Raw genomic sequence first — 16,063 nt, forward strand, 5'->3', positions numbered from 1 at the left:
CAGGAATGCTCCTCTCAGTGAAGCTCTCAGCAAGACAGGCCCCCAGCCAAAAGCTGTCATTGCTTAGGGCTGGGTCCAGTCTTATTTGTATATATTTGAACATACTGAGCTTTTTATTTTCCTGTTATTAGAGCAGCTCATTTTCTGCTTGGGTCTCCCAGCTACCTGTGGGGTATTGTACTTGACACCTCCAAGGCCTCCAGCATGGGCGAGGCAGGCAGTGTCAGGGCTGGAGGAGAGCCTGTCAGATGCCAGGCTGCCCTTGATGCAGACACTGAACTGACGGCATGCTCTTGCTGAGATGGGACAAACTCTGTGCGTGCACAGGATCTGCTGGGATGCAAGCAGGGAGAAGGATGCATGTGGGGAAAACTGGAAGCAGGGGAGCCCTAGATTAAGAAGATGCTACATGATAAGCTAGTTGTGGGACTGATACTTCAGGGAGCTTTGCCCCTGTACCATTTGTAAATGACTTGTAGCTGCATCATTGTCCCCAGGCAGGAGGGGTTTTGCAGACTTGGCCTCCGTGCCTGGTTCCCTCCACTCCTCTTTGTGCCCAGCACTGAAGCAGGACTTTGTTATCTGATATGTGGGATGTTGGAGGAACTGGGACTTGTCTGGCAGTCCTGCTCCCCTCCCATGTGAACCTCTGCCTGCTTCCCATTAGCCGCTGCCTGCAGTGGGTGTGTTATCCTTACCCACCTGGCCTGGCACATGTCTGCCATCCTGTTCCTTCTGAAGAACACCAGGAAGATGAGCAACAGGCTGGGTAAGTCCCCACCAGCAGAGGTAACCATATATATGCAGCCTTTTCCCTTTAGCCTTATCATGAAAGGAGCTGGGAAAAGTTAGGCAAATCCCAGGTAGATGATCTGTGCACTTTGACAGCAGCTTCAAACCTTCCACAGGACTATCTGCCTTCTTTTGCTGAAAGAAAGGCTAAATATTATTTATCCTGAAGCACGTTTTTTCTCCTCTGCCAGTGCTTGCAACAAGTCAGGGCAAATTACAGAGGCTGCCCTTCCCAGGCCATTCTGTACCTCACTTCTGCAGTAGCCATGCCTGCATGGCACTTGTTTGATGTCTCAGGTATTTTTTGAACTGCTAACTTGGGTTTGTTCGACTTCTTGTTGTCTAAGATCTGGACCTGGGTTTCAGCATGCCTCTACCAGCCAGACTCCTCCTACCTTCCCATCTCCATGCTTCCAGAGCCATGCTGCCACAAGGGGAGATGTAACCTGTCTCCACAACCACTAGTAAGAAACTGGTTTTCAGAACACAAGTTATCCGTATCCCTCTGTGTCTGATACATAGGTGGGGAGAAGCTGTCCCATCCCCAAGTTGGTTCTTGGGTATTTCTGGCCCTTTGGAGGAAAAATGCCAACAAAAATAGTAGGGAAAAAATGTGCAAGCTAGAATTGGTTTTTTTCATTTGTTGATATTTTTCTACACAAAAATTCAGAGTTTCATCCCTGCTGCTGTTAGTACTAAAAGAGAAACTGATGAAAGCCAAAGTAGATTTGCTTCATCGGATACCATAATACATCATTCAAAAGGTGAGTTGCAAACAGTGGTTCTAATCTTATAACATTAACCTCTGCCACTCCTCCCCCCAAAATCCCAGCCACCTGGAAAAAAAATCTGTCTTCTTGTCAAATAAATGATTTTTTAATTCATTGATATATCCGGCAGTGAAATGGATTTCCTTTTTTACAAGGTATGACAATTTTTGCTATGAAATATTTCCATTACAGGAGAGTTTGATTGATTTGAGAAGGGTCCTAGGTAGCAACAGGCTGGTCAAGAATAAAGTTGCCTGAACATTTATGTAGAATGCTGTTTCTAAGTGGGCTAATGCTGTTCCTAATAAGATTGTGTAATGTTTGTAAAACAAGTGCAATATTATATCACTTTTATATCCCTCAATTTGGCAAATACTCATGTTTTCCACTCTTCCTTCTGGGAGGAGTCGTCTATATGACCTGAAAAACTTTTGTCTTTCTTAATGACTCAAGTTGAAAGCAAACAGTACTGGCACGTGCCAAATATTGATCTGATCCTGGAAGAGGCCGGCCAGCTGTGGGCTGCTCTCAGTGGAAGCTGTACATGGTTCAAACTGCTCTTTGATCAGGCATCATCGCTTCCTGTCTTATTTGTGAGCCAAAAATCAGAGATCTGCCCTCTGTGGGGAAAGTTGAACTGTGCCACTCTGCTCCTCTTTCCTGTGCTTTGTCCTGAACTCTTCCCTATGTATCTGGTCCTTCAGCAATTGCTGGATAACAAATCGGTTGCTTATTCTGACTTTTTTGTACAAGTGGAGAAAAATGCATTACTGAAGTGAGTGTCTCTGACAGATGCTGTACAGGATGCTTCACCCAGAGATATGACCTCTGTGCTGAGTTGTGAGGTATCCTTTCTTTTGAGCAATGCCCACTCTGGTGGAGCGCAGGCTCGGTGCAGCAGGATTGCTGGACAAGTCACCACAAAGACATGGCCTCAAAGACTCTCGGTGGAGAGTGCTGCTCACTTAGAAACATGAGAGGGTTTTCTTCTGTCTAGTGCTAGCACTAGGGAGCCAGGCATTCTCTCTCTGGTTTTGTCTAGAATGAATTGCTATGGCTTCTCCATCACCTGCGCAGTTGCCATAGTATTTTCAACTTGTCTCTAGAGGCAAGTCCCATGCAGAGCTGTTGCAGATCTTCAAGTCCAGTCCAAAATGTGGAATGGCAGTGGCATTTCTTGAGACACCCCATCATGTGTCCATGACACCCACATCAGTTTCACCATTTTGCCAAGGGAGACAGACCCACTGTGAGCAGGATTGATGCCTGGTCCCCAAACCAAACTCCCCTTCCCTGCCTGCTTGGCCTGGCTCAACAGGGCCTGGGAGACCCCAAACCAACCACCTCGTGGTGCCACTGGGACTCATCACCTCTGTGTTTTGGATGAACAGCCCTGTGTGCATGTAGCTCATGAGCGATGGGTGTGGTCATGTGGGCACAGCTGCGATGGCTCTGCCTCAGGCTCCTTGCTGCCGTGACCACAGGCTGGGACCAGCACCAGTATGGAATCACTGTTCTTAATTAGAGCTATTTTAGTGGAGACTGCACCTTCCATGGGAGAAATTATCAGGATTTGGGAAATGCCAGACAGAATCAACTGGAAAAACATGAATCTTTTTGTTGGCATTCCCACACCACGATTTTAATGTTTAAGTTTTTTCCCCTCACTCACAAAAAAAGACAGTTGATGCACAAAAAGCACAGCTTTAGCCCAAAATGGTCTGTTCTCTGTTGCAGTGGCTAAGTCCACTTTACACCCCCCAAGCTGCCCTAAAAGTGGTCTCTCTCTACAACACTGTGCTAAAAAGTTCTTCCTTTGTCTAGATTCTGCTGGTCACTGGCGCTCTTCCCCTCCCATCCCTTTTCCCATTGGCCCCTGTTATGTCACTCAACCTTGCCTCTGCCCCCTAGCCCTCAGACTATTGCTTTTGGATGCTCTGCCCGCCTTTGGGAGCTCTCGGGACAAAACCGGCGCAGGCGTTCGGTTTTGGGTTCTTCATGCCTCTGTTCCCTTCGGGCTGTTGCCATTAAACGCCTCGGAATTGCAGGCAGAGAGCCCCTCTCGCCTCTCTGTCTCCGGTTCGTGCACAGCCTGTGGGTGTGAGCGGCTGCTCGCCACCACCTGCGAAGCTGAGATCGTGAGCACGCGTGGGTGCTACGAGAGCGCTGCCTGAGCGTGTCCACGAGGGACCCTGTGGGATAAACGTGGCATCGATCCGCCGAAGCCCTCTTTCCATAGTTCGGGATTCGCTGTTATTTTTAAGAGAAACTGGCTTTCCTCCAAGCTCATACGCCAGAGGCTGAATGAGCTAAATTTAAATACCAAAGCATTTCAAATGGATATTTTACATTAACAGCAATCTCATTTATTTTAGTCTAGTGTTTTCACATAGTTTTTCAAAGTTAAGCTAAACCCACTGTATAAGAATGAGTGTTTCATTAATTTTTATAAGAGTTATAAGAAGCGTATGTTTTAAAGCTTCCTTTTGTAACATAGCGAAGTATACTGTAGACATATTTATTTACATAATGGCTGCATTAGAAGAAATTTTCATATGGAAAAATGCAGCCAGACCAAGTAATGGTTACCACAAAGTTAAAAAAAAAAAAAAAAAGATATGGGGTGGCAAGAAGCAGAAATAATTAAAAAGTGAAAGGAGTGGATGTGATGTTTTTTTTTTGAATACTCAAAGTGAGCACATTTCCACCCCTATCACAAAGCCAATGGAAGCACAGCATTCTACAGGAAACTTTCATGAGAAATCACAAAAAACTGTTCTGTGAAAGAATTGAAATATTTCACCTAGAAAACCAGGTCTTCATCTTAAAAAGGTGAGAAATGTTGGTTTTAACTTTATTATTCTGGTCTATTTGCTGTTCTTTTGTGTTCAGTTTTGGTTCAGGTTTCATTTTGTTACATGTAGCATGCACTGTGTATATAACATATGTAAATCAAGTGCTTTACTATGATATAGCAATAAATGAAAAGCACACAAATGTAAATGTTTTTACAATAGCAAAACAAGAATTGACACAAAATAATCATACCTCTTTTGATGAGAAAATTTGTGATATATCTTGGGTGGTGGCAAAAAAATGATTTTCCTGTAAGGAAAAAAACCCCGCCAGCATCTTATCAGCTCAAAGTTACCACAAAAATTATTGAAAAGGGTTACAGCCAATAAACTACATCAGCACATCATCTTACTAGAATCAAGTCAGCAGCTACTGTAACCTCCTTTTGTTTAAGGAAAAGTTTGAAAGGAGCCTCAAAATGTAATTTGTTTTTATAGGCTTTCAGAGCTTAGTAACTGTAAGCCTGACCTTAACAGGAATTTGAATTACCAGTTAAAATAATTTATAGAAGATGCACTAAAGAGGTTTTATATATATAAAAGACATATGTTTTCTTCTCTGCCTTGACTGAAGAGCTGTTGTTTTTGTAGGCATGTGTACTTACCTTTCGTGGGTAGTTTCATAATCTAAGCTTTTCAGCAAGAGGGTAGGTTTTTACATCAGGTATATATTTTGAGGAAAGCAGAAGTGTTTCACTTTATCTGAATACTAGAAGAATATCACCAAGATTTTGCTTTCAAAAAGCCTCTAGGATTGGAACTATTGTGTCCAAGACCAATTGGTCCTAATGTAGAACTGGAACCTGTTGTAAGCCATTAAACTGGAGCTAAACCCCAAATAATCTGGTGAGTATATCAGGAAAGCAGCAAAATTGGCATTGCCCCACTGTTCCAGGGATTTGTTTCGACGTTGGGTAACAACTCTCTTGACTTCTCCCTGCAGAAAGTTGTGTAATGTCCTGCTCAGTGAAGGCATGCATTCCTGGAAGAGCAGAGGTCCTGAGAATGTCAAAAGCTCTTGAAAACAGGTCCAGTTTCCACTTTGCCAGACGCTATGCCAAAGACTGCTCTGAGAGCTAATTTTGGATAATGAGCAATCAGCAAGGGCAGAACATCCTGTAAGTATCTACAGCTGAACACTCTTAAACAAGATTGGGATCACCCAGAGCTTTTCTCCTGGGTGTTAATATGATGATTAAAGTTTACAAGAGGCCCATGGTTTTATTTTTGTCTTGTCCCATCCAATGGCAGCTAGGCAGGAAATCTGCTTTAATGCATCGATGTTTTTGGTCACCTGTGTGCAGAATGCCTGACATGCTTGTGTAGAATAACTGCTATATAAATTTAGTCATGGTTGCTGTATAAATGGTGTTAGGCAAAAGTGTAGCAGGATACTCGAAAATGTAATTTGGATAAATATCCTTTTACTGGAACATCTGCTTTAGTCTGCCAGAGTGTCTTGAAGTACAAATCTTGTGTTGTATGTAAAATAGATACACTTACAGATGTTTGAAACATGCAAATGTGTGCTCTGTCACTGTAAGAAATACCTCCTCTGAGCTGGCAATGTCTGCTGACAGCACTGTATACTAGCAGATCCTGTTGTCTATTGTTATGCACGCTTTTTCCCACAAAAGTCAACATGAGACCTCCTACTTGCATGTTTTTGTGTAAATTTCTTTGTGAGTGTACAGAGAACTGCCAACATTTGGAGGGCGGCCTACTCAATCAAATATGTAGGGTTGTTTCTTCCGCTTTCTGCTTCTGTTCTTTCTCACCTTTGTATTTAAAAGACTGTCTTGAACAGATAGGATCTTAAGTGAGTCTTATCAAGGTCAGAGCTTGTTGCTCTGGCATAGATTTGAATACGAAACTTTGTAGATATCTGATTCCCAAACATCTTTGGAAGCCATGTTTACCACCAATAGCTTTCCTGTAATTGTGGTCAAATTTCTGCTTTCTTTGTTTCATTTCCATTTTTAGAAAATTCATCCAATTTAGTTAAATCAGAAGCTGATTTAATTTAATTTAATCTACATTTAATAGGGTTCTGCGAACAATTTTCTTTGTTTTTTGGATTATGGTTTTTGACTATTGAGTACAAAGCTGAGAACAACTTAAGTTTCATGAGGATGAATTTATATATTTCCATTTTTCTCTCTTAAAAATGCTTCAGACTTATTTTTTAAGAAATTAGTCACTTTTTTTCCTTTTTTCTTTTCTTTTTCAGCCAGAAGAACATGAAATCTCATGCCAATGGTAGTTTTTATCTCAGAGTAGTTAGAATGGTCACTGTCACCAACAGAAATGCAGGCATGCAGAGCAGTTGCCCCAGCTGCAGGGCTAGGACATGCTTAGGGAAAGTTTTCTCTAGTTGGGTCCCTTGACCATGTTCCATGGTGTACAAAGCACCTGAATTTTTTTGGAACTGGCATTCGCCTACATGTGGAATAGTTTGCCAGAGGTGTTTTTTGGTACCTCTCTCATTCACACTGTAACTCTTTCATACAGAGTGGAAAGCAACTTTAGAAACTACTGAAACATGATCTCCTACGTTGACCTATAATTTGGCAGTTTGAATTTAAACCTGTTAAATGTGCTCAAGTAACTTGATAGGTACCAACGGGCACTTTCTTTAAGACCCCTCTGGGACCTGAGGGGATAAATTCTTTGCCCACATTGCCTGGTTATAGGCAGGTGGGGGATGGCCAGCTCTGACTCATTTGTTCACCTGTAGGTGTGTATGTGCTGTTTGATATGTTCCCAGGGCACCACATCTGGGTTTCATTTGCTGGTCATTTGGCCTGGGTGTCCCATACCTTTATATAATATCTGCCAGCCTTGTGCCAATGTCCCAGTGATCATGGGACATGTCTGTTGGTTGCCTATACAGGGGCAATTGAGTTGAGCTACATCTGTCTCCTGAGTCTTGAAGAAAACTATCTTTAATGTTGACAATTAGGGCTCGATTAGCTCTTTTTCTTTCTCACCCTACCTAATCTTGAGCAATGCAACTAAAAAGTAGTTGTCTAAATTATTTTTACTAGCATATATGCATGCATAATATAAGCAAAAGGATGACGCTACATCTTTGTGGGACGGTTTCTGTGGGCAGAATTGCAAATAAGTAAGAAAACAGCATATTGGAAAGTATTTGTTATGCCATTTTCCCAATTAGGTTTAGAGTTGTAAATATGGAGGTCTTCTGTATTAACTGCTGAAATTCTTTGTGTAAACATAGATGGGTGTGGGGAAGAAAAAAACACAATCAAGAGACTTATCTTGGTAAACAGTTTCAATAGGTGTTCTAGAAGAACTGCTGAGACAGGCTTCATGCTCAGATCTGGGTTGAATCACCAGGATATGAATATATTCACTTGGGTGGGTGATACACTTGGGCCTGCCATTAAGCTCAGAGAGAACAGAAACAAAAGGAGAAGAAAGTTATTTGTTTATCACAGAAAAGGAAGCAAACATTTATGGGATGTCAGCTCAAATGCTGAACTTGCTTGATGATTGGATAGTAAGACTTCAGGGCAGGGACTGAGTTCCTCCAATTTTGTGCCTGCAGTGCCACTTAGTTCTCAAGTGATCTTAGTTTTATAGGCTATGTCCACTTCAAGAATATTGCAGAGTGAGATTTTTGAGTTTTTTCTTTTGCTGCTCACACTGAAGATGAAACTATGATGAGAGTCTGGTTTCCAGAATGGATTTACTTTTGATAAACTTCTGGTATCCATAAGCAGGATCTTGTCCACTGTGTTCAGTGTGGAGAAGGTCAACTCTCCATGTGGTACCCCTCTCTACATTTTCCTCAGTGGTGAGTCAGCTTAAGGGTTGACTCATAAATACATGGCAGGAAAGAATGAAAAAGACAGAGACCACTTTCCAGTGGTACCCAGTGACAGGACCAGAGGCGATGGGCATCCATTGAAACACAGGAGGCTCTGTCTGAACATCAGGAAACATTTTGGTCATCAGGTCAGTGAAGGTGACCAAGGACTGGCATGAATTTACCAGGGAGGTGGTAGAGTCTCCATCCTTGAAGATAGTCAAAATACAGCTGGATACAATCCTGGACAACTTGCTCTAGGTGACCCTGCTTCAGCTGCAGGGGCAGACCTGAGTGGTTCTGATTTTGAAATAGCTCAATTATCACAGATTCTGGATATATTAATCTCAAAAGTTCAGAAACATGCAGAAATCTCCTGCAATTCTTGAAGGTTCATTGCACCTTCTAAACTTGAGAGTGTGTTTGCTTTGCTGTGAAACACTTATTTAGCCCTTTTCTATGAACACACTTGTGGTTTGCAGCTCTGAATCATGAAGAATGTTCATATGTTTTTGGGTCCTTGTACAATAGCCACAAACACCGATAGTTATTAATGGTCTAGAATGGCATATAGTAAAAACATGAAAAGTGAACCCAGAGGGAAATCAACCATTAACTTCAGAAGCAGAAAAGCTTTTGAAGTTGGAAATTTGCTAGCTGTGGAAGCTTCATCAGCTCCTTTTTATTTACAGTTTGGTCTCCAAATGTGATGCTGGTAAAAGGACAGAACAGCTGGAAGAGAGTGATTTTCTTGCCAGGTCCATGGACCTCTGATTACAAACACATGACTGCATGACATACAAAAGTGACAGGGTTAGCAAGCATGTTATGCTGAAGGTATATCACCATTTGTAGAGTTCTGAGAGATGAAAACACAAATAATGAGCACTACAGCAAAATTTAAAAAGCCAGTCTTTGTAGCTTTTATTTGCACAGAAGAAAATAGCACATCACATTCTTCCTTGGTTTCCTAAATTTTTCTAATAGTGCAGATTAAAAGAGATGGTGCATGGGAGTCTGTGTGTATATGCACACAGTGGGTGTGTAGACAAATACAGATACATGTGCATATGATATAGATGTATGTGCATATGAACGTTCATATACCTGCACGTACTTCTATGTTACCAGTACATGCAGAAGGCTAGTCACACTCTCAAAGCAGTGCACAGGACTTGGCCCAAACTGTCCTGCATGTGTGAAAGAAATAGTTTATGATATATCAAAGAAATAAAGAAAAAAAGGCAAGCAGCCCATTAAGTGAAATCCCAGCAACTGTGGCAGGATTCATGCACTTCATTGCTAGGTAACCTGCATTGCTTTTCAGAATGTTCAGAGTTAATATTCATTAGCTAGCCATAATTTTTTAAATATATAAAGTCAAACCCCATACAATTTAGACTACATTATTTTCCTGCATACCTTTCAAAAAGCAAGCAAATAATAACAATAAAATAATAACTTGTTCTGTGACACAGTGAGAAATATCACGTTAGTGGTTTGTGTTGCATCAAGGTGTGCACTGAAGTACACAGTGTCTCCTGTCCAGCTGCCACACTTCCATACCAGCAAAAACCACACAGAAGTGTGTGGTTATAAAGACTGCACTGCAATATTTTTGCAACTGCTCTGCTGGACGGAATGATATGTATTTTTCAGTAATTTTATATGTCTGAAAGAATAACAGCCACTACAAATTTGCACACACTCCATTAATTATACATTTTGGATTTTGAAGGCAGATAAGTTACTGCTTGATTTTCACTCCAAATATTTTGCCATTCAGATACATTTCTCCCAAACATCATTATGTCATTTTCACTTTTATGTTACAGATTGATATTTGTAAATTCAACGGTATAGGAGTTAGATTTGGTGTTGAATTAGCCTAAAACTAAATTGGAATCACCTGTGCCCAAAGTTATTTCCAAAAACATAACACAGTTAATAAAGCTATTTTAATGAATTGGTGCTTAATTAAACAGTAATTTTAACAACAGCATGAAGTCCCTTTTTAGATGCTGTTTGGTTGAAGAACAAATGATATCAGAGAAGTTGCCTCTTCAGAGTATAAATAAATGTAGCAAAAGCAGAGGCCAATGGCAAAGAAAAAGGTCATCAGGAGTCTGTGAAATCAGATGTGGAAAATCCTACTTTTATCTCCCCCTGTTGTTAGTCACTGCTCTCCATCTTTCTACCTTCCCTGCACATTCAGCAAGTGCCAGATCAACATTATCCGAAGGATTTTTCCACTTACATCTATTCTAGCCGACAGGGATGACGACAGCCTGTTATCTGTTGCTGCAGATCCAAGGAGCCTCAGTCAGGGATCCTGCGGCGCTTGGGTTGATACGAAATGTAGAGACAGTCTCTTGGTCTGCCTCAGCGCAGCTGCAGCCTAAATACATGTCACGTATCTCACTCCCCAGGCAGCTGCAGAAAATGGATCATGCCAGTGCTCGCACACCCAGCACCCACCGTTGGCACCGATAGCGCCCTCAGCAGTGGGGTGCAATGGAGCACCTGCCCCAACAGACATTGATTTCTCAGTCCTAAATCAGCGCTGCTGGTACTCTGCTGCTGGTGTTACCTTTTAGCTAATATTTGAGTTAAACTACCAAATAAGTTTAGGCTGATTTACCAAATCAGTAGGCTGAATTTAGCATCAGTGGTACCTGGGAAGAATCGAGGTAAAATTATCCGTACCATTTGTTACATCTGATCCTAGATGCATGTTGCTAATGGATACGTGTATTTCCTTACTGGTATCCATACTGGTATTTCAAGGAAAATAACCATAACCACAAGATCTGCTGTTTGCTTGAGGGTTTTTCAGTTCTGGTGGTGCTTTCTGAGTTATTCCCATTTTTGAGTTTGTGGTTTATATTGCCACATCCTCAAAAAATGTATACAATAAGCAAAACACCCTCCCCTTGGAAGCCATTTATTTTCCTTCCATATGCACATCCCCATGCTTACTTATGCTTATATTTAACATAGATAGAGTAGGTAGGGAGATAGACGTGAGGAAGAATGTTGTGTTTTAAAGTCATTGGAGACAGCAAAGTTATGCTGCTCTCTTTAGTAATAACAAAACAGTGCTTATAACTCTTATCGAGCAGTCTGCGCAACGTCTACATCCTTTCACTAATTTCAACAAACCGTCCCAAGGAGTGGGAAGATTAGCTGTGGGGTTGTTTATTCTTGGTGGAGTTATGGACATGTTCTCCATGAGTGAGAGAGAGAAGGAAAATAAGATCTTGTTTGTATCTATCTGATCTGCTCTGAGTTCTTGCAGTGGGAGAGAACAATGCCAAGAGATTTAGGATGCAAGCAGATGTGGTGCTCTTCCTGATGGTGTTTTCATATTAGGGGACTTCACAGCCCTTTGTTCCCTGCAGCCAGAGAAATGGTGGGATGAGGAATGTTATGGCAACTGAACAACCACTTCTTTAAACATCCCACAAAACCCCACAGTGTCCTGTATTACGTGTGTGACAGTTAGTGCCTGTAGTAAATGCATGGACATTAATTGCATGATAGGCATTAATAGAAGAAAACCTGTTAGGATTCTTTTTTTTTTTTTTTGCTTTTAGGCTCAAAAATTTACAATTTCCTGTCTTTCAGAAATACTGATTTAGTCTTCAGAGCCTGAATGCTCATTGTGGAGTTTTCATCATGGCAGGAATAAAGGATATTGTACACAAGCATCAGGATAGTAGTTGATCTCTGTATCTTTTGTTTGATATGTGAACTGAGAAAACAGAATGAAAAAATTTTCAGGATTAGCTTTAACTTAAATTAAATGGAGATAATGTTCTTTGTGGGTTCTAATTTTCTCTTTCTCTGCTTTTATGTGTGTGTGGGTATGTGCACACATGCACAAACACAGGTTCTTCAGGTGATCTTTGCATAATTTTGGGGGGCATTATTTTATAATTGAAAGAGTGACTTGGAAACAAAATTTTGTTTTAAATGGAAACAATTTTTAAAAAAAACCCCTTAAAATTATTTTTGTAAAATATGTAATTCAGAAAATTTTTCAGCTATTTGGATCCATTTTTTTCTGATCTTATTAGCTAAATTCCACAGGGTTTTATGGATAATTTTGGTTAATGTATGGTTGCAAGTTTCAGTAACTCCATTTGTGTGAAAACTTTACTAAGACCCACCATGGGTAAGGATGATAAGGATGATAGGGAATTAACATCTGTCTTTTCCATGACAGATCTATAGACTAGTCAGTGAAGGATAACTGAATTCAGCTTTCAGGTCACAGGGGAGATGACACTACAAAAAGATATTGTAGACTATATATTGAGGGGACGCTGTTGGGAAGAAATCTCAAATTAGAAGTTAATAACAAAAAAATTAAAGAAAATGGCTTTTTTTGCTGCTAAACCTGCTTGCATAGATTTTCCCCTATGCACAACTTGGTTTTCCAGTTCTGCTTTAGGTGCACTACCCAGTAAATAAAACTCAGTGCAAACTTAGCCACAGCCCCATCAACCAAGTTGTGCCAGATTTTTGCCAGTGAGCCTGACCCCATGGAAACTCCACCTATACATGCACACTTGTATAAGTATTTGGTATTCGTGTCTGGAAGTTATAACAGAAACCTTTGCATTTCTTAGTCTTTTCCCTCTCTGGATTTTGCCAGCAAACAGCAGTAGGCTAGCAGCTCTACATGGAATCTCCTGGCCAGCAGCTCTCACCAGGAACAAGAGTCCAGGGCAGGAGCTTCAGAAAGGTTAGGAGTTATTTTAATTTTTTTTTCTTGTATTGCTGAGGGAGTTTGTCTCAGTCGTGTTTATCTGGTGTGGAAGAGGAAGCTTGCCGGCAGCATGATGCATGGGCGGCGAGTGCCGGCATGAGGTCATGGCGAAAGGGAACAGAGCCCGGCTGTGTCGCACGAGCTGGGGAGGGAGCTGATGTGGCGCAGGGCGGCCACTTTATCAATTAGGTAATGTCTGGGGGAGATTGGGGGGAATTTCATTACATTGTGTTGGGCCATGCTGCTGATGTGTTACCAAACATCTGCGAGGGACCCTGCAGTTTCTTGGGTAGTGTGGGCTCAAGTGGAATCTTTCTGCCATGACTGAGCAGAGGGAAGGGGAGGGAAAGGGGAAAAGTGATAACTTACCTCCAAAACAAACTCCAAGAGAGATTTGTCTTTGATGGACTTCCCATTGAGGTTTGGGGGAGATCCTGATCTGTGCATTGTGTGATGGAGATGGTGGGATGAAGTGTTCATATGTGCTCAGCTATCCCAGCCTGTTGCACATAGCCTTGCTGAGCAGCTATCTTTGGAAAGCCCACTAAGACCCTTTGTAAAGCCTTGAGGATTTTTTTCCCCCACTTTTACCTTTTGAGAAAGACCAAAAAGCCAAGAGATGTGTGAGAAAAAACATGGAAACAGTGGTGCCAGCCTTCCCTTTTAAAATGGAAAACTAGTGATTTGAAAAAAAACTTACCACTAAGGGCCAGCTCGACATTCTGATATCTCAGAGCCACCATAAATAAATGACCTACTTCTCCCAGTACTCCCATCAGGAAGGCCTGTAAGCAGTCCTCCACTCACTCACAAGACGACGTGTATCTCTCAGGGATGGTGCAGTCGCCATGAGCCGCCCCACTGACAGAAAGTGTCAGGTGTCCGCTCACTGAAGAGTGTGCCCTGTAGATATTTCTAACTTTGAAATCACAGCTGATTTTTCTAACCTAACCTCAGGGGAAGCAGCAGAGGTGTAGAGTTTACCCCCTGGTTCCCCATCCCAGTGAGCACTGAGATCGCCAGGCTCCCTGCCATATGTGTTGAGTCCCAGCAGTGTTAAACAGTGCTTCCCCAACATGTGCAAAGCAATGTGCTCCCACCCGAGAGGGTAGAAAATTGCTTAAGTTACCCATTTTGTTTCTGCTAGCACAAGGACGACACGTTTTCCCTCCCCCAGAGTGCCAGTGAGCACCCAGACAAGGGGGAGCAGTGTGCCTGGGAGCTACACAGGGGCTGGTCCTGCGCCTGCCGAAATTCAGCATAAATCAGGATTAGTGCTGTAGCATCTGGGGAGCTGCGCCAGCAGGGAGCTGACGCGAGAGGGAAATCAGGCCCCGTGGAGCAGGCTTCCCGAGTGACATGTTTATTCCTGCCAAGCTCCCATCTTTTATCCCCTAAACAGAGCAGCCTGGTAAGCCCCTCTAAGTCTCTGGTATGCTATACTGATATGGGAGCCCTGCTCTCACTCTGCTGGAAAGCAATGTGGTGGAAAGGGACCAGGACTACATTTTGGCATCATCAGCCAAGGCCTTCACTGCCCATTCAAGCACCTGGAGGTGTCCTGCCGTGGGGTCAGCTTTTTTTCAGACTCCAGACGCTGTCTGCAACCTGCTGATGGAGAGGGAAGGAAGCAGGGGAGGGCAATGGAAAACTGCTGATCGGGGGAAATGCAGCCCTCTTCGTCCTCCCTCCTCCCCTTCTCGCCTGGGAGCAATTGATTTAGGAGCTTTTCTTAAGTAAAATTTTCATCACGAAAGAGCTTTCTTCTGAGAGTAGCTGAGAAATTGTCTCGCCCCCTCTCTCTTATTTATGTACATATATGTGTACGTTTCTGTTTAGGAGGAAGTGCATTCCCTGACCCAGGTGGCAGGTACTCAGACTAAGGGGTTTATTCACTATCCTTGCCTGGAAAACAACACACAGTTGTTGGGCTTAAGGTGTCACAAAAAATGATCAAAGCATCATTGCCAATATCTGAAAATTTCTCATTATGGATTATAAGAAATAATAACCTTGACCTTTCCTTTGAGTCTGGAAGGAGTGCTTAGGAGACAACAAATAGGATTCCTAATGTTTTCAGCATTAGAATTTCAATAAAAATCAAGTAAATCCACAGGGTAACAGCTACCCTTAAAATCCATGGTATTACTGAGATAAGTTTTGGGTTTCTTCTGAATCCATGCTCATCTTTCTAGACTTTAAACACAGGATATAAGAGCTGTGTCCTGCTTCTTGCTCTTGTGCATGGACACCTGGGCAGGGCTATTCCGAAGGGCAAAGATGTTCCACCAAGATACTGAGGGACTCTACATCCTCTCCCATGGAGTGTTTTGTACGATCCAGGCCTCAATGCTCTGTGTTGCACCATGGTAATTAAAATATATTTCTAAAAATTCCTTAGGAAAAAAGTGTCTCCTGTTTGAAAAAGAAACAGGTCAAACTTATAAGTGAGTCCAATTCTACAGAATGTAAAAACAATCATATTTTCTTCAGTAATTGGGGAGGTCTTGCCACACATAGAAAATTAACCTTGATCACTTCTGGAGACTTTCAATATTCAAAATGGTAATAATGAGATACAGAGACCCTACCCTGAACTAGACATAGTAGAGCTTACAGGAGTTTTCATTAGAAAAATCCCCATATAGAACATTTGGTTGTTTTCTCTTTGGTCCCACAGGAAAATGAAGATAATTTAGACTGTGGTAAGTTCTTCTTTCCCTTACCTTCTTGTGGTTTTCCAGCATTAGTCTTGGAGACAAGAGTAAAAACATATGAAAACAATTTTTTCCCTATTTCATTTTATTTGTTAATTTTTTTTTCCTTGAAAGAAGTCTCAGGGTATTAATTCTGATTCCCTGAAGAGAAAACATTTTAACTGTTCAAAGAAGACATTAAAACTGGAAATGTTAGTTTCTTTGTTGAAACGTTATGTGAAAATTTTATGTAATTATCTGCTTTTCTAGATTTACAAAAAAAATCAAAGCAAAGACCTGCAGAAAGGCAAGAGTATCTTTAATTAATACCATGGAATGAACAC

At 41.8% G+C, this 16,063-nt stretch overlaps 1 long non-coding RNA gene across 3 annotated transcripts in view; it reads left to right on the forward strand.

The window, feature by feature from the left end:
• LOC116442354 overlaps nt 1-16,063 on the forward strand; it is a 67,483-nt gene that overhangs the window by 32,727 nt on the left and 18,693 nt on the right. Inside the window, exons 3-4 of one of the 3 annotated variants that reach the window (XR_004239527.1) lie at nt 5,361-5,535; nt 12,884-12,999. This is a non-coding gene — a long non-coding RNA (uncharacterized LOC116442354). Of the gene's footprint in view, nt 1-3,436; nt 5,536-12,883; nt 13,000-16,063 lie in introns of those variants that run through there. The other 2 variants (XR_004239526.1, XR_004239530.1) reach the window with 2 other exon arrangements.

The sequence above is a fragment of the Corvus moneduloides genome, chromosome 1, assembly GCF_009650955.1.
Source record: "Corvus moneduloides isolate bCorMon1 chromosome 1, bCorMon1.pri, whole genome shotgun sequence".
NCBI lineage: Eukaryota > Metazoa > Chordata > Aves > Passeriformes > Corvidae > Corvus > Corvus moneduloides.